General features: G+C 33.5%; 1 long non-coding RNA gene across 1 annotated transcript in view; it reads right to left on the minus strand.

Annotated features, from left to right (window-relative positions):
* The window catches only part of LOC106503808, a 152120-nt gene extending 143563 nt beyond the window's left edge, over window positions 1–8557 (minus strand). The window contains exon 1 of the long non-coding RNA XR_001917659.1: window positions 8514–8557. This is a non-coding gene — a long non-coding RNA (uncharacterized LOC106503808). The remainder of the gene's footprint in view (window positions 1–8513) is intronic.
* Between the last annotated feature and the right edge of the window lie 1033 nt (window positions 8558–9590).

Genomic DNA, 9590 nt, shown 5'->3' on the forward strand with positions numbered 1-9590 from the left:
CGCTGGACTGGAAGAAGCACAAGGTGGAATCAAGATTGCCAGGAGAAATATCAATAACCTCAGCTATGAAGATGAGGTTACTGCCATCACCCATATGGCAGAAAGTGAAGAAAAACTAAAGAACCTCTTGATGAAAGTGAAAGAGGAGAGTGAAAACGTTGGCTTAAAGCTCAACATTCAGAAAACAAAGATCATGGCATCTGGTCCCATCACTTCATGGCAAACAAATGGGGAAACATTGGAAACAGTGGCTGACTTTATTTTTGGGGGCTCCAAAATAACTGCAGATGGTGATTACAGCTATGAAATTAAAAGATGCTTACTCCTTGGAATGAAAGTTATGACTAACCTAGACAGCATATTAAAAAGCAGAGATACTACTTTGTCAACAAAGGTCAGTCTAGTCAAGGCTATGGTTTTTCCAGTGGTCATGTATGGATGTGAGAGTTGGACTGTGAAGAAAGCTGAGCACTGAAGAATTGATGCTTTTGAACTGTAGTGTTGGAGAAGACTCTTGAGAGTCCCTTGGACTGCAAGGAGATTCAGCCAGTCCATCCTAAAGGAGATCAGTCCTGGGTGTTCATTGGAGAGACTGATGTTGAAGCAGAAACTCCAATACTTTGGCCACCTGATGTGAAGAGCTGACTCATTTGGAAAGACCCTGATGCTGGGAAAGATTGAAGGCAGGAGGAGAAGGGGACGACAGAGGATGAGATGGTTGGATGGCATCACCGATTCAGTGGACATGAGTTTGGGTAAACTCTGGGAGTTGGTGATGGACAGGGAGGCCTGGTATACTGTGGTTCATGGGGTCGCAAAGAGTTGGACACTACTGAGCAACTGAACTGAACTGAATAAAAAATAGAGACTAAAAAGACAATTTAAAAAGATCAAGAAAACTAACAGCTTGATTTTTGAAAAGATAAATTTGGTAAACACATCAAGTGTTTACACATCCTAGTTAAACACATCAAGAAAAATAGAGGGATTCAAAATATAAAATGTGAAATGAAAGAGGATATATTACAACTGTTTCCAAAGAGATATAAAGGATCATAAGAGATTACAATTATATGATATCAAAGTGAACAACCTAGGAAAACAGATCAATTCATAGAAACATACCACCTGCAATGGTTTATCATGGAGAAATGGAAAATCTGAATAGACCTATTATGAATAAGGAGATTAAATCAGTAATTAAAGAACCTCCCAAAATTAAAATTTTAGGACGAGACCAAGTGGATTCACTGATGAATTGTACCAGACAAAAAGAATAACAACATCTCAATCTTTTCCAATAACTTGAAGAGGAGGAAATGCTTCTATACTAATTTTACAGGGCCAGCATTATCCTGTTTTATTTTGTTTTGTTTTGTACATCTTTTAACACTAAAAACATTTTGCATTGGCATATAGCCACTTAACAATGTTTTGATTGTTTCAGGTAAACAGAGAAGGGACTCAGCCATATATATATATATATATATATATATATATATATATATATATATATATATATACATGTGACCATTCTCCACCCAGCCTCCATCCCATCCAGGCTGTCACATAATATTGAGCAGAGTTCCGTGTGCTATACAATAGGATTTTGTTGGTATCCATTTTAAATATAGCAGTGTGTACATGACCTTTCCAAATTCCTTAACCGTCCCTTCCCCTTGGAAACCATAATTTTATTTTCTAAGTCTGTGAGTCTCTTTCTGTTTTGTAAGTAAATTCATTTGTATCATTTCTTTTTTAGATTCTACATATAAGGGATGCTATATAATATTTTTCCTTCTCTGGCTAACTTGCTTCACTCAATATGACACTTTCTAGGCCCATCCACATTGCTGCAAATGGCCTTATTTCATTGCTTTTAATGGCGGAGTAATATTCCATTGTATGTCTATATACCACATCTTCTTTATCCATTCATCTGTCAACAGACATTTAGGTTGTTTCCATGTCTTGGTTATTGTAAACAGTGCTGTAAAGAACATCGGGGTACATGTATATTTTAGGGCCATGTTTTTCTCTGGATATATGCATACAAGTGGGATTGCACAGTCCATTCTTAGTTTTTAAAGGAACCTCCATACTGTCCTCCATAGCGGCTGTACCAATTTACATCCCCACCAACAGTGCAGAAGGGTTCCCTTATCTCCACACCCTCTCCAGCATTTGCAGTTTGTGGAGTTTTTGTTCATAGCCATTGTAACCAGTTTGAGATGATATATTATTGTACTTTTGATTTGCATTTCTCTAACAACTAGCGATTTTGAACATAATTTCATGTGCCTTTGACCATCTGTGTCTTCTTTGGAGAAACGTCTATTTATGTTTTCTGCCCATTTTTGACTGGGCTGTTTATTTTGATGCTATTAAGTGTCATAAGCTGCTTGTAAATTTTGGAGACTAATGCTTTATCAGACACATCATTAGCATATAGTTTCTCCCAATCTGTGGGTTGGTTGTCTTTTTCTTTGTTTATTGTTTCCTTTGCTGTGCTAAAGCTTTTGAGTTTAAGTAGGTCCTATTTGTTTATTTTTCCTTTTATATCCATTATTCTGGGAGATGAATTTAAAAAGATATTGCTGTGATTTATGTCAGAGTGTCCTACCTACGTTTTCCTATAAGAGCTTTATAGTGTCTGGTCTAACATTTAGGTCTTTAATCGATTTTGAGCTTATTTTTGTGTATAGAATTAAGGAGTGGCCTAATTTCACCTTTTTTTTTTTTTTTACCTGTGGCTGTCCAGTTTTCCAAGCACCATTTGTTGAAGAGACTGTCTTTCTAAAATTGTGTAGTCTTCCCTCCTTTGTAATAGATTAATTGACTATAGGTACATGGGTTTATTACTGGTATTCTATCTTGTTCCATTGATTTAATTTTTATTTTTGTGCCAGTATCATACTGTTTTGATGACTGTAACTTTGTAGTGTAGTCTTAAGTAAGGGAGCCAGATTCCTCTAGCTTTGTTGTTCTTTTTCAAGTTTGATTTTGGCTTTTTGGGGTTTTCTGTGTCTCCATACAAATTCTGAGATATTTTTGTTCTAGTTCTGTGAAAAATGCCATTGGTAATTTGAAAGAGATTGCATTGAATCTATAGGTTGCCTTGGATAGTACACTCATTTTGACAATACTGATTCTTCCAATCAACAAACATGGTATACCTTTCCATGTGTTACTATCTTTTTCTATTTCTCTCATCATTTTAGAGTTTTGGAGTACAGTTTGTTTGTCTCCTTCAGTTCAGTCACTCAGTTGTGTCTCACTCTTTGTAGCTCCATGAACTGCAGCATGCATGGCCTCCCTGTCCATCATCAACTCCCGGAATTCACCCAAACTCTTGTCCATCGAGTCAGTGATGCCATCCAGCCATCTCATCCTCTGTCGTCTCCTTCTCTTCCTGCCCTCAATCTTTTTTTTTTTTTTCCTGCCCTCAATCTTTCCCAGCATCAGGGTCTTTTCAAATGAGTCAGTTCTTCGCATCAGGTGGCCAAAGTATTGGAGTTTCAGCTTTAACATCAGTGCTTCCAATAAACACCCAGGACTGATCTCCTTTAGGATGGACTGGTTGGATCTCCTTGCAGTCCAAGGCACTTTCAAGAGTCTCATCCAACAGCACAGTTCAAAAGCATCAATTCTTCAGCGCTCAGCTTTATTTACAGTCCAACTCTCATATCCATACATGACTGCTGGAAAAACCATTGTAGGACCAGCATTATCCTGATATCACAGCCAGAAAAGAATACCACGAGAAAATAAAATTATAGGTCAAGATTCCTAAGGAACATAAATGCAAAAATGCTCAAAAATATCAGCAAAACAAATTAAATAATAAATTAAAAGGATCATCAACCATGATCAAATAGAATTTATTTTAGGGATGCAAGGAAGATTTACCACCTGAAATTCAATCACTGTGATCATCATATTACCAAAATGAAGAACCAAAATCATATGACCATCTCAATGCTGCTACTGCTGCTAAGTCGCTTCAGTTGTGTCCGACTCAGTGCGAGCCCATAGATGGCAGCCTACCAGGCTCTTCTGTCCCTGGGATTCTTCAGGCAAGAACACTGGAGTGGGTTGCCATTTCCTTTTCCAATGCATGAGAGTGAAAAATGAAAGTGAAGTTGCTTAGTTGTGTCCAACTTCATGATCCCATGGACTGCAGCCCACCAGGCTCCTCCGTCTATGGGATTTTCCAAGCAAAAGTACTGGAGTGGGGTGCCATTGCCTTCTCTGGACCATCTCAATAGATACAAGAAAAGCAACTGAAGAAATTCAACATACATTTGTGATAAAATGTATTTTATCTCAATATATTGGATATAATGGCAACTACCTCAACATAATAAAAGGTATATAAGGCAAGCCCACAGGTAATGGTATACTCAATGCTGAAGAGTTGAAAATTTTCCTCTAAGGTCAGGAACAAGACAAGGATGCTAACCTCACTCTAGTTCCTTTTATTCAACATAGTACTGGAAGTTCTAGGCAGAGTACTTTGTCAAGAAAAAAGTGAAAAATACATGAATTGAAAAGGAAAAAGTAAAACTGGCACTACTTGCATTTGAGTAGATTTTATATATGGAAAATCCTAAAAAATCCACTAAATAAAAGTTAGAACTAATAAACAAATTCTGTAAAGTTGCAGGATAAGAAATAAATATGAAAAATCCTGTGTATTTCTATAGAATAAAAACAAACTATCAATAATGAAATACCATTTACAATTGCATCAAAATAATAAAAGCTTGTGACAATTAATCAAGGAGGTGAATGACATGCATATGGAAAACTGTAAACATGATTGAAATAAAAAAATAGAAATCAATGGAAAGATACTCTTTGCTTATATGTTGGAGGAATTAATATTATTAAAAGGCCTATACTACCCAAAGAAATTTACAGAGTAAATACAATCCCTATTAATAGTCCAATGATGTTTTCTCACAGAAATAAAGCAAAACATTCTAAAATCTGTGTGGAACCACAAAAGACTCTGAATAGTCAAAGCAAGCCTAAGAAAGAACATAGCTGGAGGCATCATCCTCCCTCATTGCAAACTATATTACAAAGCTATGCTAATCAAAAGAATATGGAATTGGCATAAAAAGACATATAGCTCAAAGAAACAGAATATGAGAGCCAAGGAATATACCCATGTATATATGGTCAATTAATTTTTGACAAAGGAGGTAAAAGTCCATAATGGTGACAGGATTGATTCTTCTATAAATGTTTGTGGGTAAACATGACAACCACATGAAAAAGAATAAAACTAGACCATTTGTTTTACACCCATACACAAAAATCAGCTCAAAATGGATTAAATATTTAAATGCAAAGTCTGAAATCATAAAACTTCTAGGTGGCAAACTACTTACTTGATTCACTCTTAGAAATGATCTTTTGGATCTGACTCCAAAGGCAACAAAAGCAAAAATAAATAAGTAGGACTTCTTCAAACTAAAATACTTGTACATCACAAACAAAATCATCAACAAAATAAAATGGCAATCTATTGAATGGGGGAAAGTATTTGCAAATCATATCTCCAATAAAATGTTAATATTCAAAATATATAAAGAACTCATAAAATATAGTAGCCAACAAACAAATAATCCAGTTAAAAATGAGCAGAAGCCCTGAATAGGTCTTCTTCCAAAGAAGACATTAAGGCACATAAAAAGATGCCCAACATCACTAATCATCAGGGAAATGCAAATGAAAACCACAGTGAGATATGACCTTATACTCGTTAGAATGGCTATTGTCTAAAATACAAGAAATAACAAGCATCAATGAGGATAAGAAGTAAAGGGAATTTTGTGCACTATTGTTATGGAAAACATTCTAGAGGTTTCTCAAAACAATAAAAATAGATGTGATCCAGAAACTTCACTTCTGGATATTTAAATGAAGAAAATAAAAATACTAATTTAAAAAGATTTATACACTTCGATGTTCACTGCAGCATTACTGACATTAGTCAAAATATGGAAACAACCTATGTTTTTCTCAAATGATTAATGGATAACAAATATGTAACATGTATAGAATCAGGAATAAAGTCATAAATAAGAATGAAATCTTGCCATTTGTGACAACAGGGACGGACTTTGAGGTCACTGTGCTACGCGAAATGATTCAGAAAAAGAAAGAGAGATACCATATAATCCCACTTTTATGTGGAATCTAAAAAAAAGATGAACATAAAAATATCTGAGCTTAGAGGCATAGAGAGCAGAATAATGGTTCTCAGAGAGAAGGGGGTCTGGAGGGGTGAAATGAGTGAAGAGAATCAAAAGGTACAAACTTCCTGTTATAAAAGATATAAGTCAAGTGATGTAATGTACAGCATGATGACAACAATTAATAATATAGTATTACATTTGAAAGTTGCTAACAGAGTATACCTTAAAAGTTTTCATCATAAGAAAAAATGTAGTTATGTAAGGTGGTATATGATATTTAAATTTATTGTAGTGATCAGTTCACAATGTATGTAAATATCAAGCTATTATGTTCCAATTCTTGAGTTGTGGGTTTATGGGTATTCACTGATTCATTAATTATAAACCTACTTTTAAAATATACTTTTATAAACCTACTTTTAAAATTTAAGGAAAGTAAATTACATATGTTAAAATCTTTAAAAAGCAATATGCAAAGCAAATGATAAAATGAAAGAGCCTGCTGATAAGAGAACTATAAAAATACCTATGGCATACTCACGGTAGGGATATTATAAACCAGTGAAAGTGAAGGCAATTTAGTCAAATAAATTAAGATGAATGGATCTTAGAATCATAATATTGTGGGACTAAAGCAAGTACCAGAAAGCTATATATATTTTAACACCTTTTTAAAAATTGCTACAGCATAGTAAAAGTTAAACATTATATTATTTAGCTATATATTTAGCTATATTATTTAGCTATTATTTAGCTATTTAGCTATGCTTAATGATAAAACAGTTACTAGTTTTATAAAATCATTGATTATTGATGAGGCAGGGGGTATTGTGTGGCTTGGGGTATATCAGTTCCCTGACCGGGGATTGAACCTAGGCCACGTCAGTGAAGATTGGAATCCTGATCAGCAGACAACAAAGGAACTCCCTAAAATTATATTTAAAAGACAAAAATATTCAGACAGGGGAGAGGCATGTGGGACGAAAGAGGGGAGAAGCACATCATTCCAATTCTTGAGTTGTGGGTTTATAGGTATTCACTGATTCATTAATTATAAACCTACTTTTAAATCTACTTTTATAAACCTACTTTTACAATTTAAGGAAAGTATATTATATATGTTAAAATCTTTAAGAAGCGATATGCAAAGCAAATGATAAAATGAAACCACATTTTTGCTTTTTCCCTGAGTCGGGAAAATCCCCTGGAGAAGGAAATGGAAAATCACTCCAGTATTCTTGCCTAGAAAATTCAATGGATGGAGGAGCCTGGTGGGCTATAGTCCATGGGGTTACAAAGAGTTAGACACAACTGAGTAACTTCACTTTTGCTTTTAAAAACAACGATATGACATTTTATATATGTTTATATTATTTCTGAATAGGGGATACAACTGTAAAAAGACAAGCACCAAACAATGAACAATAATTGTTTCTCGGGTGTGTGTGATTTTCACGGGGGTGCAGAGAGACATGGAGCAAACTGCAAGTTTTATATCTCTGTATTGCATGAAATTTAATTTATAAAAACTTTAGAAATTAAATTTGAAGGTGTGAGGTAGATATTTATGACTAACATTTTTCTTGCTAACAAATAATAGTGCCATTTTAAAACGCCATTAAAAGTCATGATTAAGCTAAAGCATTTCTTGCCAGTACATGCCACCCTCCTACACATACACCACAGATTAAAACATAAATTCATAGGAATATAAAGAAGTACACCATAAAATCTAGTTTGCCCTAAGTATTTCATGTTATGGAAGTACCAAATAACCAATGAAAATCAAAGGCCAAATTTCACAATATCTCCTGCATCACTACTCAAACTCCATTGTTATTCAATGTAATGCATCAGTGTAATCAACTTTGTATTTTGTATCTATAAACGCAATGAAAGAATCACAATTCTCACATAAAAAGTACACGTTAGAACACTTTCTTCATAAAAGATATGAGAATTCCAGTTAACCTTCCTCAAAATATTCACAATTTTCTCTGTATACACTATAAACTATTCCTACACACACTGTATATGTGAAAATGCATACCAAAGTCTTTCGTTTTAGAAAAAAAAAATTCAGGAAATCAAACACAGCAAAGTACTTTGAAAAAATATAACTGCTTTGCAAATGCTCAGTGTAATTTTAAACAAAGTTAAATCACAGTAAAAAAAAATAATGTTATACCCTCTTAACTGTTAGAAAAGAAGTTCTGATAATAAGTTTTGAACTGAATATTAAAAAGACTATAGTATATGTGAAATATTTTATTTTACAAAGCAAAATCTTGGGAGGTCACTTACCACATCTATCATATCAGATTCCATTTCACGGCTGAGATCAGACTACAAGAAAAATAAATTAGAAGTTAGTGTATAACTGTAGACATAAAATCTGTTATTTATTTATTTTTGAGGGTATGGAATAAATATTAAATAATAATGTAAGTGTGTTTCAAATGATATATTCATTTCCAAGTTATAAAAAGGCATCCTCCAAAATCTGAGGGACTTGCACCAATCTGAGAGGCCCCTGTGTTGCAACAGATGAATTTTTATCTATTTATGTTTATTGTGATATGATAAATTTTGACTTATTCTACCATATTATTTTATCTTTCATATACCATACATTTTTCTTGGCCCATTTATTTCATCTTCCCTGCACTTTATTAAAATATGTTTTCTTAAAAAAAAAAAAAGAAAAAAATTCTTGAAGCAGCTGAGAAAAATGACTTTTTCATGAGAGACCAGAAGGTATAATCACAATTTGGAATTTTATATCCAGTGAAACAATCTTCAGAAAATGAATGTGAAATAAAAATATTTTCTTAAGGAAAGGAAACTAAAAAAAAAAATAAAAAAAAAAATAAAAAATATATTTTCTTAATTTTGTTTCCTACTTTACTGGTCAAGATATTGTACCTTTTATATGTTACTTTAATGTAAAATTTTTAATATGCATAGCAATCTGTTTAACAAAAATCTGTATCCTCCTTGGTTCAATACAATAACCTTAAACCTCCTGTATTTCAATCTCTTCAATTTTTTCTGTTAACATTGTCCAAGATTTAATTTCCATTTTTTTCTTCACATGACAAATGACAAGTTTCACTTAACTGCCAAAGCTTTTAAAGATAAATGACATGTTTGATGGTTTTCCTGACTACCACAGTTTCTTTTAAGAAATTTATTTATTTTTCTAACAAATGACATACAACTGCATGAGTATCATAAATATATACCTGATGATGTTTTTGCTTATGTATATACCTCTACAATCACAACATGAGTCAGAATACAGTAACTTTCTAGCAACTTAAGGTATTCTCGTGTTCTTTCTTAGACTATATCCCAAGTAGTAGCCAATATTCTATCTCA

The sequence above is a fragment of the Capra hircus genome, unplaced genomic scaffold (assembly GCF_001704415.2).
Source record: "Capra hircus breed San Clemente unplaced genomic scaffold, ASM170441v1, whole genome shotgun sequence".
Classification (NCBI taxonomy): domain Eukaryota; kingdom Metazoa; phylum Chordata; class Mammalia; order Artiodactyla; family Bovidae; genus Capra; species Capra hircus.